This window comes from Macaca mulatta, chromosome 6 (genome assembly GCF_049350105.2).
Source record: "Macaca mulatta isolate MMU2019108-1 chromosome 6, T2T-MMU8v2.0, whole genome shotgun sequence".
Lineage (NCBI taxonomy): Eukaryota > Metazoa > Chordata > Mammalia > Primates > Cercopithecidae > Macaca > Macaca mulatta.
Window position 1 is genome coordinate 144,536,236 of NC_133411.1, and position 16,718 is coordinate 144,552,953.

Below are 16,718 nucleotides of genomic sequence, written 5' to 3' on the forward strand. Positions count from 1 at the left end.
CTCTTTACCCTTTGCCACAATTGTAAGTTTCCTGAGACCTCCCAAGCCATGCTTCCTGTGCAGTCTGAAGAACTGTGAGCCAATTATACCTCTTTTCTTTATAAATTACCCAGTCTCAGGTATTTCTTTATAGCAGTATTAGAACGAACTAATATAGAAAATTGGTACTGAGAAGTAGGGCATTGCTATAAAGATACCTGAAAATGTGGAAGCAACTTTGGAACTGAGTAATGGGCAGAGTTTGGAACACTCTGGAGGGCTCAGAAGAAAATAGGAAGATGAGGGAAAGTTTGGAACCTCCCAGAGACTTGTTAAATGGTTGTGAACAAAATGCTGATAGTGATATGGACAGTGAACACCAGGCTGATTAGGTCTCAGGTGGAGGTGAGGAATTTAATGGGAACTGCAGCAAAGGTCACTTTTCTTATGTGTCAACAAAGAGGTTGGTGGCATTGTGCTCCTGCTCTAGGAATCTGTGTAACTTTGAACTTGAGAATGATGATTTAGGGTATCTAGTAGAAGAAATTTCTAAGCAGCAAGGCATTCAAGATATGGCCTGGCTACTTCTAATACCATATGCTCACATACATGAGCAAAGAAATGACCTGAAACTAGAACTTATATATATATTTATTTATTTATTTTATTTTTTTACTGAAAAATACATTTTTTTATTTGTAAAATAAAAGAATAAAACCAATCTGGTTATGTTATTAAGAAATTTGTTCTGGAAACTCATTCATAAATTATTGATGGAAATTCTTCACATCCATTATGCTGTCACCTAAAACAGATTTACTCATTTTCTTGTAAAGAAATGACTGAGTAAATGAGTAAAAGAATAATAAGTAAATTTATAAGCTACAGGTTAACCATCACATATAACAACCAAGTATGACTATGTGATAATAACAGGAGTGGTCACACAGTACTTAAGATTTGGCTGTGTCCTTAAGGTCTTACTCGGAAACTATCATGCCAACGTACTTTTGGGATAATCTTATCAGTAGACACAGTCAATGGGTATCTTTTTATCCTGTTTTCTTAAAGTCTGTATGACTAGTCTATAACAGATAGCAATGAGATAGTTCTAGCAATAGATGAAACGAGGGTAACTGTGTTCTAGAAGAAACATTTATCTGTCTTTTGATCCAAATGTCTCTATTAATTCTTGAAGAGGTGCCAGCTCACACCTATCAATTAGATTAAATTCCTGATCAAAGAAAATAAAGTGCTTAAAGGAGGTGTTGAGGTGGGCCTCCTCTTGCAGCTGCATCACAGAATCAAAGTGCTGGTGATAAATATGGCCATAAACCCTGAACAGACGCTTTAGAATAGTCTTTGCCACAGACATAAAGTTCTTGGGAAATGGGACACCAATCTTAGAAGGAAAAAGAGTTTCATCATCAAGCTGATCCTGAACCCAAGTCATCAAATAGTCAATGTATTTTGGTGCAGAACATTTGATTGGCTTTTTAATATTAGTACCATCTGCCCAGTGATATTCATATCTTGGACCTGCAGACATGACTGGACAGCTTGCTTCAGTGCAGAATTCTGTAATAGTTCCATATAACATGTTGATCTGGTTAAAGAAATCCACAGTATTTACAGCAATCCATTCATTGAGATCCTCTCCCTCAGGCAACATAACAGCTTGTCTCAGATTCTCACTTCCTAGAGTTGCTTCTGCATGTTTTAAGAGTTCATACTGATGAGATCCTTCAGGGATATTCTTCTTCAGTTTGAATGTTTTAGAAGAGCAGCTACTGAAGAGGAAGCTCATCTTCGGTCCTCAGAGGGGAGGCAAGGGGCCTCTGGCCCCCGCCTGGATCAGGATTTGGAGCCGGCGAGAGGGAGTGGACTGTCCTTAGCTCACGGGCAGTGGAAGCTGGGCTGCCACTGCTCTGAACCAGGTTTCTGGCCACTGTGAGCCCTTGCAAACCTCAGCGCCTGCCTTGCCCCCCGAACTTATATTTTTAAAAGGGAAGCAGAGGGTAAAAGTTTTGGAAAATTTGCAGCCAGCCCATGTGGTAGAGAAGAAAAACCCATTTTCCGGGGAGGAATTCAAGCCAGCTACATAGTTTGCATAACTGAAGTTTGCATAACTGAAAGGAAAGCAAGTATTAACAGCCAAGACAATGGGAAAAAGTCCCTGAAGGCATTTCAGAGACCTTTGAGGCAGCCCCTCTCATCACAGGCCAAAAGGCTTTGGAGGGAAGAATGGTTTTATGGGTCAGTCACAGGGCCCTGCTGCCATATGCAGCCTTGGGGCACTGCTCCCTGTATCCCAGCTGCTCCAGCTTCAGCCATGGCTCAAAGGGTCCCAGGTACATGGGCTGCTGCTTCAGAAGGTGCAAACCATAAGCCTTGGAGGCTTCTACTTGGTGTTAAGCCTGTGGGTGCACAGAGTGCAAGAGTTGAGGCTTGGGAGCCTCTGCCTAGATTTCTGAAGATGTATGGAAAAGCCTAGATGTCCAGGCAGAAGTCTGTTGCAGGGGCAGAGCCCTCATGGAGTACCTCTACTAAGGCAATGCAGAGGGGAAATGTGGGGTTGGAGCTCCCACACAGAATCTCCACTGGGGGACTACCTAGTGGGGCTGTGAAAGGAGTTTCACCACCCTCCAGACCCCAGAATGGTAGCCACACTGACAGCTTGTACTGTGCACCTGGAAAAGTTGCAGACAGTCAATGCCAGCTCTTGAGAGCAGCCATGGGCACTGAGCCCTGCAGAGCCGCAGGAACAGAGCTGCCCAAGGCCTTGGGAACATACCCCTTGCATCAGTGTAGCTTGGATGTGAGACATGGAGTCAAAGGAGATTATTTTGGAGCTTTAAGATTTAATGACTGCCCTGGTGTGTTTCAAACTTGCATGGGGCCTGTAGTCCCTTTCTTTTAGCTCATTTCTCCCTTTTGGAATGGGAGTACTTACCCAATGCTTGTACCCCCATTGTATCTTAGAAGCAAATAACTTATTTTTGATTTTACAGGCTCATAGGCAGAAGGGACTTGCCTTGTCTCAGATGAGACTTTGGGCTGTGGAGTTTTGAGTTAATGCTGAAATGAGTCAAGACTTGGAGAACTGTTGAAAAGGGATTATTGTATTTCGCAGTGTGATGAGAACATGAGATTTGGGAGGGGTCAGGGTGGAATGATACAGTTTGGATTTGTGGGAGAATGAACTAATACAATGGTATATTACTTTTTTGATGTGCTGTTGGATTTGGTTTGCTAGTATTTTGTTAAGAAATTTTATTTCTGTGTTCTTCAGGGATATGACCTGTAGTTTACTTTTTTTGTTGTGTCTTATCTGGTTTTGGTATCAAGGTATGTTGGCCTCATAGAATGAGTTAGGAAGAATTTCCTCTTTTTTAATTTTTTGGAATAGTTAGAGGATAATTGGTGTTATTTCTTCTTTGAAAATTTGGTAGAATTAATCAGTGAAGCCATCCAATCCTAAACTATTCTTTGTTGGGAGACATTTTTTTACGGATTGAATCTCATTATTCATTACTGGTCTGTTCAGGTTTTCTATTTCTTTCAGATTCAATCTTGGTAGGCTGTATGTGTCAAGGAATTTATCCATTTCCTCTAGGTATTCTAGTTTGTTAATATATAATTGTTCATAATCTCTGGTGATCTTTTGTATTTCTGTGATATCAGTTGTAATGTCTCCTTTTTTATTTCAGATTTTGTTTATTGGGGTCTTCTTTTTTCTTCTAGGTTACTGTAGCAAGTGGTATATCAATTTTGTTTATTTGTTTTTAAGAAAATGACTTTTTATTTCATTTATCCTTTGTACTTTTTAGTCTCTATTTTGTTTAGTTCTGCTCTTATCTTTATTATTTCTTTTCTTCTACTAATTCTGGGTTTGGTTTTATCTTCCATTTTTGGTTCCTTGTGGTTTATCATTAGATTATTTGAAATCTTTCTACTTTTTTGAGGTACTTATTTATTGCTATAAACTTCCTTCTTAGCACTGCTTTTGCTATATCCTGTAGGTTTTAGTATGTTGTATTTTGACTTTCATTTGTTTCAACATTTAAAAAAAATCTTTTTTTCTTTAATTTCTTACTTGACCCAATGGTCATTCAGGGGCATGCTGTTTAATTTTAATGTATTTGTACAGTTTTCAAAGTTCCTCTTGTCACTGATTTCCACTGTGGTCTGAAAAGATACTTGATATGATTTTGGTTTTAAAAAAAAGTGTTTTGAGACTTGTTTTGTGCCCTAACATATGATTTATTATCCAGAATGTTCTGTGTGCTGATGAGGAGAATGTTCTTTAAATTTCTCTTAGCTCCATTTGGTCTAATATGCAGTTTAAATTCGATGTTTCTTTGCTAATTTTCTGTCTAGATGATGTGTTTAATGCTTAAAGTGGGATTTGATGCCCAAGTATTATTGTATTGAAGTCTGTCTCTCTCTTTAGATCTAATAATAGTTGCTTCAAATATCTGTGTGCCCCAGTGTCGGGTGGATATATATTTAGAACTGCTATATCCTCTTACTGAGTTAATTCCTTTATCATACAATGACCTTGTTTGTCTATTTTTACTGTTTTTGACTTAAAGTCTGTTTTATCTGATAAAAGTATAGCTATTCCTACTCACTTTTGGTTTCTATTTGCATGGAATATCTTATTCCATTCCCTTATTTTCAGTCTATCTGTGTCCTTATAGGTGAGATGAGTTTTTAGCAGGCAGAAAATAGTTGGATCATTTTTTTTTCTATTTCAGCCAATCTATATCTTTTAAGTGTAAAGGTAATCTGATTACATTCAAGGTTATTTTTGAAACGTGAGGGCTTATTCCTGTTATTTAAAAAATTGATTTCTGGTTGTTTTGTATGTCCTTTGTTCCTTTCTTTCTCTCTTATTGTTTATCATTGTGGTTTGATGGTGTTCTGTAGTGGTTACATTTAAGTTTTTTCTTTTCCTTGTTTGTATGTTTGCTCTACCAGTGGTTTTTATGTTTTCATGATGGTAGTTATTGTTCTTTCTCCTCTGGGTGTAGGACTCTTTCAAGAATTTCTTGTAGAGCTGGTCCAGTGGTGATGAATTTCCTCAGCATTTGCTTGTCTGAGAAAGACTTAATTTCTCCTTCATTTCTGAAGGAAAATTTTTCTGGGTATAGTATACTTGAGTGGTAGTTTCTTTCTTTTAGCACTTTGAATATATTGTATCATTCTCTCCTGACCTGTAAGGTTTCTTCTGAGAAATCTTCTGTTAGTCTGATAGACGTTCATTTATGGAAGACTAGATGCTTTTCTTTTGCTATTTTTAGAATTTCTCTGTCTTTGACTTTCAACAGTTTCACTAAAATATGCCATGGTAAAAACCTTTTTGAAGTTTGTTTATTTTAGGGAAATCTGAACTTCCTGTTTCTGGATGACTAAATCTCTGGCTAGACTTGAGATATTTTCATCTTTTGTTTCATTTAACAGGTTTTCTAACTCTTTTGTTTTCTTTTCGCCTTCTAGGACACCAAAAATAAGAATATTTTGTCACTTTATGATGTTTTATGTGTCACAAAAACTTTGTTCCTCATTCTTTTTTTTTTTTTTTTTTTTTTTGAGACGGAGTCTCGCTCTGTCGCCCAGGCTGGAGTGCAGTGGCGCGATCTCGGCTCACTGCAAGCTCCGCCTCCCGGGTTCACGCCATTCTCCTGCCTCAGCCTCCCGAGTAGCTGGGACTACAGGCGCCCACAACCGCGCCCGGCTAATTTTTTGTATTTTTAGTAGAGACGGGGTTTCACCGTGGTCTCGATCTCCTGACCTTGTGATCCGCCCGCCTCGGCCTCCCAAAGTGCTGGGATTACAGGCGTGAGCCACTGCGCCCGGCCTCCTCATTCTTTTAAAATTCTTTTTTTAAAATTTTTGTTTGACTGGATTATTTTAAAACACCTTGATATTCTGAGATTCTTTCTTCTGTTTGATCTAATCTAATATCAAAGCTTTCAAATGTATTTTGTATTTCATTTAGTGAATCCTTCAGTTCCAGAATTTCTATTTGGTTCTTTTTTTGATATCTAGCTTTTTGGTAAATTTCTCATTCATACCTTATTTTTCTGAATTATCTTGTATCTCACTGAACTTCTTTAGTATCATTATTTTGAATTATTTAACTGGAATTTCATAAATTTCTTTTTGATTGGAATCTGTTGGTGGAGAGTTACTGTGTTCTTTTGGCAGTATTGTGTTTCCTTTCTTTTTCATGTTTCTTGTGTTCTTATGTTGATATCTGCAGATATGGTGTCACAGTATCAGTCACTTCTTCCAATGTTTCGAATTTGCTTTCGTGGGGGACAACTGTTTCCTGAAAATGCATCTATGCTGTTGGTTGGGTAGGGTACTTTGGCTTTGATTCTGGGTGTGTTCAGTAGTGTATTCTCTATATGATTTGTTAGCTGTAAACAGTGTCTATGATTTTCTTGGTGGCTTGGGGTATGGTTGTTAGGGGAGGCTATGGTGAAGATTTTTTGAGGGACTGGGATGCCAAGTGGGCCATACTTTGGGCACCTGTGATGGTATCATTTGGCTGAGCATGCCTGTCCTTGGGTCCCACAATGATGTTCACTGGATTTGGTGTTAGTCCAGGCAGGCCCATTCTTGGGCCTCCAGGTGGCTTGCTTGGGTGCCACAAATGGCAACAGAAATAGGTTGGGCAGGTAGGTGGGCTCTTGTGCCCCTGGGCAACAGGAATGGCATGAGCAATGGCAATAGCAGTGGTCAGACGACCTTCTGGGACCCAAGCAATCCACTTTTATATTGGTGTGTCTCTGACAGCTTGGACAGGTAGGTCCCCAGAGCCACAGGTGATGCATGTGGGTGGCTTCCCACTATGGTGGTGGCAGTAGGTTGAGTGGACCTGACTTCAGACCCCAGGAGAAGTCCTCAGATGTCACTGGTGGTGGGCTGGGCTGGGCAATCCCCAGACCCCTGGATGGTATGCTTGGGTGTCATGGAGATGGAGCTGGGCTGGGCGGACCTTACCTCAGGCCACCCAGTGGTGTATATGGGTGCTGACTTCAGCAGTCAGGGGCAGGGTGATCCCCAGGCTGTAAGCCTGCTCAGGTGGGGCAGCAGTGTCTGTGTTGTAGTCCTAGTCCTGCTACTGGGGAGAGCAGGGTTGCTTTTTCTAGAAGCACCCAAGATAGGAAGTTTTCATAACGGGTTGCAATCTTTATTCATACTTCAGCCCTGCAGCAGCCTGCAGGTGGTAATTACAGGCAGGGGAATATGTCCTTGGGGCCTGCGAAAATACATGGCCACTACTCTGCTTGGGGAGTGGGGATGTTGCTCCTGACTCTCACCTCAGCCCAGTGGCAGGACAGGACAGAGTCTAGTGGGAGCTAGGCTCTCAAAATGGCATTGTGCTGCAGCTGCCTCAGACTCTAAGGTGTGTGAAAACCAGTGTGAGCTTGCTCTCTAGAGCAATGCAGTCTCCAGGAAGCTCCGAATGTCAGACTTGGGGCTGTGAGAGTTGAGGGACTCTCAACCCTCTGGCTAGGACTGTAGGTGTGTGGTGGGAATTTGGACTGCTGGAGATCTCTCTCTTAACCCTTTCCCCGCATTAGGGAGCCTCTCCAGACTCATGGCCAATCCCAGCTAAGCAGGCTACCTCCCTTCCTTCTCCTTCCAGATGATCTATTCAAAGTTTGATTATCTACTTGCTATTTTGGTTCCTCTTTGTGTAAGATGCATCTAGTTAGCCATCTTGAAGCCCCTTCTAGGACTGAGTATTTTGAATGTATGTGACACAGGGCTGCAAGCTGCCAAGAGGAAAAGTGCTATAGTTAACTGGATCCAAGTGCCAGCTTTACTACTTACTGGATGTGTAATCTTGGTTAAATCGCTAAATATCTCTGGGCCTCAACTCTCTCATCTACAGGGTTTTTGTGAGTTCGTATGTGTGAAGGGCCTAGAGCAGTACCTGCTACATGGAAATGGCTCAGTAGATAGTAGCTGTCATTTTGATACTAATATTTCTAAATTATGTTTTCAGTTTATGGGACTATCAGGCAAAATTCTAAAAGGATTTTTGGGAGAAATGTTACAAAGGTTATCTGGTAATTAACAAATTGGTAAGAATGGCCAAGAAAATTTTGTAAAATAAGAGTTGTAGGAGTATTTGTATGTCCAGATATGTGTATTCCAAGGCCTTAATAATAAAATAATAGTTCTGACACGAAAATTGAAAGATAATCAATGGAATAGAAATTGAATAAAGCTTAAGAATAGACCCAAGTGGGATATAGGAATGTAGTTTATTATTTGGCATTTCACAGCAATTGGTAAGGAAGGGTTATTTGATAAATATATTGAGGCAATTCATCCATTACTAAAATAAAATTAGGTTCCTTCACTATATCGGTGTTTTTCAAAGGTGTTTACAGGCATCAGAATTCCTTGGAGTACTTATTAAAATTTAGGTTCCCAAGCTCCACCCCAGTGTGCAGAGTAGGGTACCTAGTTCTCATTAAAGTGTGGGAACTGCTGTCATATACCATATATTAAAATACATTCCAGGTGAATTAAAGAATAAATGTCAAAATTACCATCTTAAAACCAGAAAACAATATAAAGGAATATTTACATTATCTTTCATGTTTATATAAGATCTTTTATAGTTTAGTAAGAAGAATATAAAAGCATGATAGAAAAAGGGGCAAAGAACATAAATAACCAAACCATAAAAGAAGAACAGAGAAGGCCAATAAGCATATGGAAAAATGCCAGACTCCACTAACAGTCAAAAAATGCACAATAAAACAATATATCATTTTTCATATTTCAAGGGGAAAAGTACTGGAAGAATTAGAAGATCCAGTGATGCTGAGGACACAGTGAAGTGGGCATTTTGATATTCAGGGGATGGGTGGGTATTTTGAACAAGCTTTCTGAAATGCTTATATTAAGAGCCTGAAAAATATTTATACTTTGAGACCAGTCCATTCATCTTCTCTAAATTTATCCTGAAGAAGAATCACAGATTCACATATAGACTTATATACATGTGCGGATATTTGTTGTAGCATTATTTTAATAGAAAAAATTGGAAACAGCTGAAATGTCCAACAATATGGTAACAGTTAACTAAATCATGGCTCATCCGTATGATGAATACTCTGTGGTCATTAGAAATCATGTTTTTGAAGAATCCTATCATTAAATGACATGAGAAAATACTCATAATGGATTAAGTGAAAACACCAAGATGCAAGCTATATATAGCATGATTCCTTTTTTTAATTAAAAATAATCAGAGACATAGAGAAAAGATGAAAAGAAGAAAAAATATATATCATATGTTAATGGTGTTTACATCAGGATGGTTAGATTTGAGCAATTTTATGTTCTCTATGTTTTTTATTTTCCAATTTTATACAATGTACATGTATTACATTTGTAATGATAAAATGTTAATTAAAATATAATAAAACAGATGAGACTGGCCAAGAGATTCTGAAATAAATGTTAGTTTAAAATGGTAATAATAAAAAGACTGTGTTTCTGGATTTAATAGAAAGATCAATGAAGCTGAATAGCTACATTAGAATCCAATCATGTGAGGAGCAGGGGCCACAAGGATGGATGGGCAGGATGAGGGCTGAATATGCGGGGGCTTGCAGGGCAGAGCTTCTCAGAGCAGCTGAAACCCCTTCTGAGTCACCCTGCACTGCAGACTCCCCCCGACTGGGCGCAAATGAAATCTGTATGCTAAGGCGCCTTCTCCATCATGTTAGCTACCTATAAACATGCTGCTCCAGCAAAGGTGGATGGTGCATGGACATACCTTCTTCATTGTTGCTTTGAAAGGGAGAATTTTAGCATAAAGACTATAGTATGAGACTTTTAGCATAAAGAGTTTGCTCTTGGGAAGCCCTGAGGTTGCTGATACAATTCCCTGGCTAAGCTTTGTCTCCTCTTAACTCCCCATTTTAGTGCCTCACCTAGCTCCAGGGTCCTGGTTGCTCACTGACCAGGACAGCTAGTGGGGAATTCTGAAGACAGGTGTTTCCCCACTGGCGTGGTGCTCAAGGCTCTTGGCCATCCCAAGTGGATGATAGCGTCTGCCTGAGGATACCAACAAGTCTGGGGAAGGTTGGTCTCAGGCAGGTTTGGGAAAGCAGTGGAAGGCTCAGGGGTGTTGGAGCCCATAAACTGGATATGGACTCCTCCTGCTCTTCAAACATGAAGGCTCCACCTGACCTTAGGCTTTTCTCTTCATTTCAGTAGTCTGAGCCTCAGGCTCCCCTTCTATAAACACATTCCCCATTGGTAATAGTACCTTAAGGGGCCATGTGAGGCTTAAATAAGCAAATGTAAGCAAGGGTTTATCCCAGTCTTACACAGAGGAGGCACCCAGGAAATCACATTTATCATTATTGTGGCCTTTCTGTTCTCCCTAACCTTGCAGAAGTTTAGCTATTACTCAACGGTGTGTGGTGCCAGGTGCTGTACAAAATGTGCCTGGCACCTGTGCAGCAAGACTTCCGAGAACACAGGTTGTCATCATTATTACTGCTGCTGCTGTTGCTGTGGCCTCTGTCCCCCCAGGCACCCCGTGAGGAATGCAAGGCTCTCCAGCCTCACCTTCACAGAGCTTACAGCTCTTAGACCTCTGTGAGAAAGAGCTCCCTGTGCTGCTTCTCTTGTCGGCAGGAGCAGCTCTGAGGATGGAAAGCATGTGGGTGGGAGCTGGGGCAGGTGTGGTTGTCCCGTGAAGTGAGCACAAAGCCTGGCTTTGCCTTTCTGTCTTCGGCCTTCTAGTGTTTGCAGCTTCTGCTCACCGTCACCTCCTTAGCTGGGTGCTCGAGAGTTGCCAGGCAGAGTGGATGAGGCATCCAGAGAACCAAGGAACCATAGTGCAGTGATGGGGTGAGGCAGAGTGTTGACATTTCCGTCCCAGTGCATCTAGAGGCAGGCAGAGCAAACCGGGGCCACCCGCAAGTGGGACACACAGGACCCAGTGGAGAGGCAAAAATATTTTAGGTTCTATACAACCTTTTAGAAATGTCAATTGTTTTGTTTGGTTTAGTGGATGTTAAGAGAAATAAAATGCATTGAATGAGTAAAACTAAGTAAAAGAGAGTCATTTTCATGTTAATATGGAAAAGAAATATAAAATAAATAATAGTGTAGATGGTAAATAGATGATGGCAGAAAAAATTGCAACAATGGTGTGAGAATGACTGTTCGGCAAATGCTATTCCGAGGGAACTGGAATTCTATGCCCGCCTCTTGTAAAGTGAATATGCCTCCCTGATTTGTCTGTTTTTATGGGTCTTCTTAAATGAGTACTGGCAAGGTGGGGAACCCCTTAAGTTAGTCCAAACCCAGAGGAACTTTATCAAAAGTTGGTGCTTGTTTGAAGCGTGTTTGAGTCTGTAGATACATAGAAAAGACAGTGATTGTTTTTGGCTGGTGTGGCTGGCTTGGCATTTTCTTGGCTGGATCAGATGATGGAGGAGATTGCTTTTATGTCTATGGCCAACAGATCAGATTTGTGGAACACTGTCAATCCCAATCAGGTGACAAAGCTTTGTTAATACAATGAAGTGATGTGGTTTCCTTCTCTTTATGTGAACTGAGTTCTGGAATATCACTGTGCCAGGCCCGGGGCTGGCGACACATTCTGATCCCCGTCCTTGTGGGGCTCTCTGTCCACAGGGGAGATGAGCCATGTGCTCAGAGGTCCTCACTGTCTTTTATTCAAGACGGGCAATAGCAGCCATGGCAATCAGAAGGAGGAGGGGTTTCCCTGATTTGGGGAAGGGTGTGACCCTGGTAGGGGAGGGTAGGATGAGGAAAGGCCTCCCAGAGGAAGTGACAGTTAACCTGGTCCCTGAAGGGAAGGGTTTTCTGGGTGGGGAAGAACCCTGCAGAAGGAGGAAAGGCATGTGCGCAGGCACAGAGGCTGCATAGCACCAGAGAGCCCCTGCTGTGTGCTGTGAAGATGGGGGGGTCCTGAGAGCAGATGAGAGGCATGGAGTGGAGGTGGTGGGGGACAGCCAAGACGTGGCTGGCAAGATGGGCACTCCCTCCTTGGGACTGGAGGAGGTCACAGTTCCTCGCTGAGAGGTGAACTTGTTTCTAGAGCTCCTGGTCAGGGTCCTTCTCATCCACACCTAGATGGCTGCACTCCCACAGACTCTGTGGGACATGATGTGGCCCTCTGGGTAGAAGAGGAGGACTGCCAGAGCTCAACATGGACTGCCCACCACTGCAGTGTTACTCAGGAGTTAGTTCTGGGGTTTAAGGTTTAGTTCCCTATTGGTATGCATCTGCTCCCAAGATCCCTGATGGTGGGCTTGATGGTATCTTGGATTTTTGGGTGTTTTTAAGGCCTTCTGGGGTGCCCCCAGGTAGAACAGGGGGAAGAAGGTCATTGATAGGAGAAGCAAGAATGCAGGAGACAAACCTCCCTAGACTCTTTCCTATAGTGCTGGCTATGACAACCACCAGGAAGGAGACCCTCAGAGTCCCACTGGGTCAGCCTTCACATCCTGGTGAGGGGCAGGAGTGGACGCATTCTGGGAATGCAGCCAGTTCAGGAAATCTCTCCTATAGGTATCTCCAGGCCCCAAGAATGACTTCCTCTAGATAAGCTGAGTGGCCACCACTGCCCCATCTCCTGTGTTTGGGCACCCGCTGTGCTCTCCAAAAGTCAATGGCAGGCCGTAAAACCCAGGCTGAACCTGATAAAATAAACTTCAGGACAGTGGGGTAGGGCAGGGATTGGGGTAGGCCAACTCAGAATGGCGGGGCTGGGACGCTAAGGGCCTGAGTCTGCATGGCCAGTCCTGCCTGCCCTCGCCAGCCCTTTTCCATTCTCTGATGAACGTTTGGACAAGGTGGGTGGCAATGAGCTTATTTAAAGTGACAAATTCCCGAGGCAGATGCTCAAGTATAAACAATGTTTTTCCACACCCAGCTGTTTTTCTGCAAAGTGGGATTTCTTCCATGTTGTCCTATAAACATCCATGGGTGCATAACCTCTGCTTAAATGTCAGAGTCAGTTGCTCCCAGCATTACTGGCTCCCAGGTTTTAATGTGTGTTTCTGGTGAACAGTGGCTTTTTAATGTTACAACACTGGGCCCTTAAGCCAAAGCCTTGGCTTATCCAGGAGAAAAGAAGAATCCATTTTAAGGAGAACTTTGGGGAAATATCCAGAGAATTCCAGCATGTATGTGTGTACATAAGTGTGTGTGTTTGTGTGTGTGTGCTTGCATACATGTGTGTTTCTGCAAAGCAGGCTTCCTAATTCCTCTCTAATGTGGACCAAACCACTTCGGTGCTTCTCTTCAGAATGAATTAGAGGGTAATGCCCTGGTCTATGCATCCTGACAAGTTCTGAGAGTTGAGGTCGACTCTATAATCCTGAGAGTTGACTTTATGGGCCCATTGGAATGTGGGGGGTGGGGGGTGAGAGCTGGGAGTTCCAAATTCCCCTGGGCCTATTGCCAAGTTTGGGTGATTTTTGCCTGCACTGCCCTCAGTCCCAGATTGTCCAGGCCAGACCTCCTGGTGCTCCTTGATCAGGGACTGACCATCCAAGGTCCAGCCAGCCACCCACCTTGGCCTGCTGGTTGCCTTCTTGCCACAGACTCATAGAAGTAGCCCCACTTATGGCCTGGCTCAGCATAGGAGATGAGAGGAGCCTGGGTAGAAGGAGCCCATCCGTGAAAAAAGGAGAGGCCAGGATCACACAGAGGGAGGGAGGTGCTTATTGTGGGAGAAATGAAAGAAGAGTATTGGTCCTTGGACTGCTGCTGCTCAGATCCGTGTCAGGCCCTGCTCTGTCTGCCCCATGGGGTGGCTGACTGCTTGAGCTAACATTTCTCAGGCCCCCTTGCCTCTGGTTTCTGCCTATGTTGGGCCAATAGGAGGCACCAATAGGAGACTGGAGGGTAGGAGGAAGGAAGAAGCCAGGGTATTTCTCCTCGTGTCTGTTTGGGGCAGTGTCTAGGACAACGGCTGCATCCCCACTGTGGTTCTATTATCCATGGCCAGCCTCTCCCTCTCTCTCTGTGGGCCCAGGTCATGCCTATGGTTCTGCCTCCCGGGCTCTAGTAATGCCACTTCTTTCCTTTGACCTTCGAGCCTAGAAGTGGTGGCATATTCCTGCTAGTGCTGAGCTCTGGGTCGCCCCCTCTTTCCCCGTGTGGTCTTTCTGCTCTTCCAATACTCTGGAACTTGTTTCTTGTCTTAAAACCCTTGTATTAAAGTACTCCATGGTTTTTTGACTGGACCCCGACTGGTACAAGGACTCTCCTTCTCTCTTCCTCATCTCTCCTCCTTTCTTTCTCTCCCATCTCCATTTTGCTGAGGAGTCAACACTTGCTGCAGTGAGCTACTGGTGGTATAGGCACTCAGTCCTGTTATTACTACATTGTGCATATACAGTATATTTCAGTGTTCATGTTAGGAGAGGGGGGCATCATTGACTGCCCTCCCATGGTCACTCCTGTCATGGTGGGACCTGAAAGTTATTCCTTTATCCACCTCCCTCCTTTAACATTTGTGGAGCAACTCTTCTCAGCAGAAAGACTCTATGCACTGTTGGGGGTGGGGACTGGGGCCTGAGATGACGGATACAGGCCCTGCCCACCATGAACCCCCTGCACACTGAGAATGCTAAGCCATGCACACAAGTGAGGGTGATGTGAGGCATCACCCGAAGAGGGCAACTCAGGGAAGTGTGGAAAGGGAAGCCTCCTTTGACACAAGGAATTTGGCTTCTCTTCTAGAGAAGGTGACATTTGGCTGGGTTTTGAAGGATGGGTAGGATCTGGGGAGATGATTGTAGGGATGTTACTCATAAAATACATTCTGAGATTACAGGTGGAGTCTAAGACTCCCAATTTCTCTGAATAACTGCAAATTTCCCATTTGCCCATCTATGCCTTAGTAAAGACTCTAAAAGCCTTTTCATGGAGGTGCTACAACTACAGAAGGGGGTCAGTTTACACCCCGAGGAGCCTGGGGAAAATCCCTCAGAGGTTTTAGGCAAATGCAGAATATCTTGAAGGTCCCTGTCTAAGACTGGGTTATCCTCTGATGGACTCAGGATTTAGGGGACTTACCATATATCTGCTCATGGAGAGGGGAAAAGGTAAGTTGTTGGAGGAGAGAACAGAAGAGGGGTGACGTCAAGTTTGGGTCCCAGGGGTCTTCTGGAGGGATCGTCCCAGGAGATCTGGATTAGTGTAAGGCAGCCTGAGGATGTGGGACCAAATGGAGGTGACGTTGGGCAGATTTACCTCAGTCAATGGATGGCAGTCTCTTCAACACTCTCTGTCTCTGCATGAGGAGACCTGTCTCAGAGGATGGAAATGCCTTCACCACACCCAGGAATATGGCAGAACAGAGATAGTAAATATAGGACAAACACAAGCGGAACCTCTCTCCCTCTTTCATTCCCACCTGTCCTCCCTCTCTCCTATTTTGGAGGGATGTCAGAGGCGTCATTACCAAGATGGAGGGCGGGATTTGAAATATATCATGGATTTAATAATGGAGATTTGTGGGATTTCATCTTGCATGCCTCAGGCCCCTGAGGCCACCCCATGTCCAGATGAGCATATGTGTGAAGACAAGGATATATGTCCATAGCACTGGGGCCAGGAAGCTGCAGCTGGTGCTAGGTTAATTTCCAGAATTAGGCTGCAGTCCCTTTTCATAAATTCCCCAGCAATTAGAACAGCCATTAAACTGTGACTTTTTAAGGGGGAGAAATTTCATTATAGATCCAATTTTGCCTTAGGCTGCTGTGGATCATTTCACAGAAATTCAAGGCTGGAATGGCTCTGAAGAGTCATCCAGTGCCAGAATCTCCACTATTATAGCCTTTTTCTTTTTTCTTTTTCTTTTTTAGCAGCCCAGCTTAAAGAAAGAAAGGAGGAAAAAAACCCTGCTGGACGTTGGATGTACAGCCAAACACCTGGGTCGGGATCTGAATGCAGAAAACAGGCATGGAATGCCAGGAATGCAGCACCTGTGGCTAAGTTGCGGTCTCACAGGTCAGAGTGGGCTCTGAGCACAGGACCCCAGAGTGCCCCACTTTGCTGGCTGCCTCCGAGAGGCAGTTGGGTACACAGGGGTTGGGGGTGGTTGTCAGCCTGGTGTTATAAATGATCTTGGACTTTGGAGCCACATAGACCTGGCCTGGCCCAAGAGACTCTGGGAGGTGGGGGTGGAATGTGGAGTGAGGAAGTAAGAAATGGAAGGGCAAGAAGCCGATAAAAGGTGTGTTAGCCAGCAGGCTGACTCTGTGGGCACCTGAGGATGCATCAGGTTCAAGAGCCCTGGGAGACTGTGTGAAATGTGATCAGAGTTATCACAACCAAGGAGTGAGGGAGCTGGGGCATTGGTCCTTCAACTACCTATCCATCGTGGGTGGAGGGTTGCTCTCAGTGGTGGGGCATGTTAACTTCCTAGCACTACTGGCCTGCTCTGCACATGGGCTAAGTGGGCCCACTGGCCAGAGAAAACCCTAGGGCAGAAGCTATCAGGAGCTTGCCGAAAGTAGTTGGAAGTCATTGGCATGACATGAGAATGAGGAGGAGAAATGGGCAAGGCACCAGCAGTGACTGCCACAGGTACCCATCACAAGACCCCAGAGACTCATGATCTGATCAGTTCATCTGCATGCACCGGCCAGGAACCCAGTGGATGATCCTCTTCACCTCCACCAGGAGGATTTGTTCTTACC

The 16,718-nt window shown here is 43.7% G+C and overlaps 1 pseudogene across 1 annotated transcript; it reads right to left on the reverse strand.

Moving 5' to 3' along the window:
- Positions 1-834: 834 nt before the first annotated feature.
- LOC712156 (MOB kinase activator 1A pseudogene) lies at positions 835-1,822 on the reverse strand (annotated as a pseudogene). Its single transcript, XR_013418129.1, has one exon. The product of XR_013418129.1 is annotated as an MOB kinase activator 1A pseudogene (transcript).
- Positions 1,823-16,718: the final 14,896 nt, after the last annotated feature.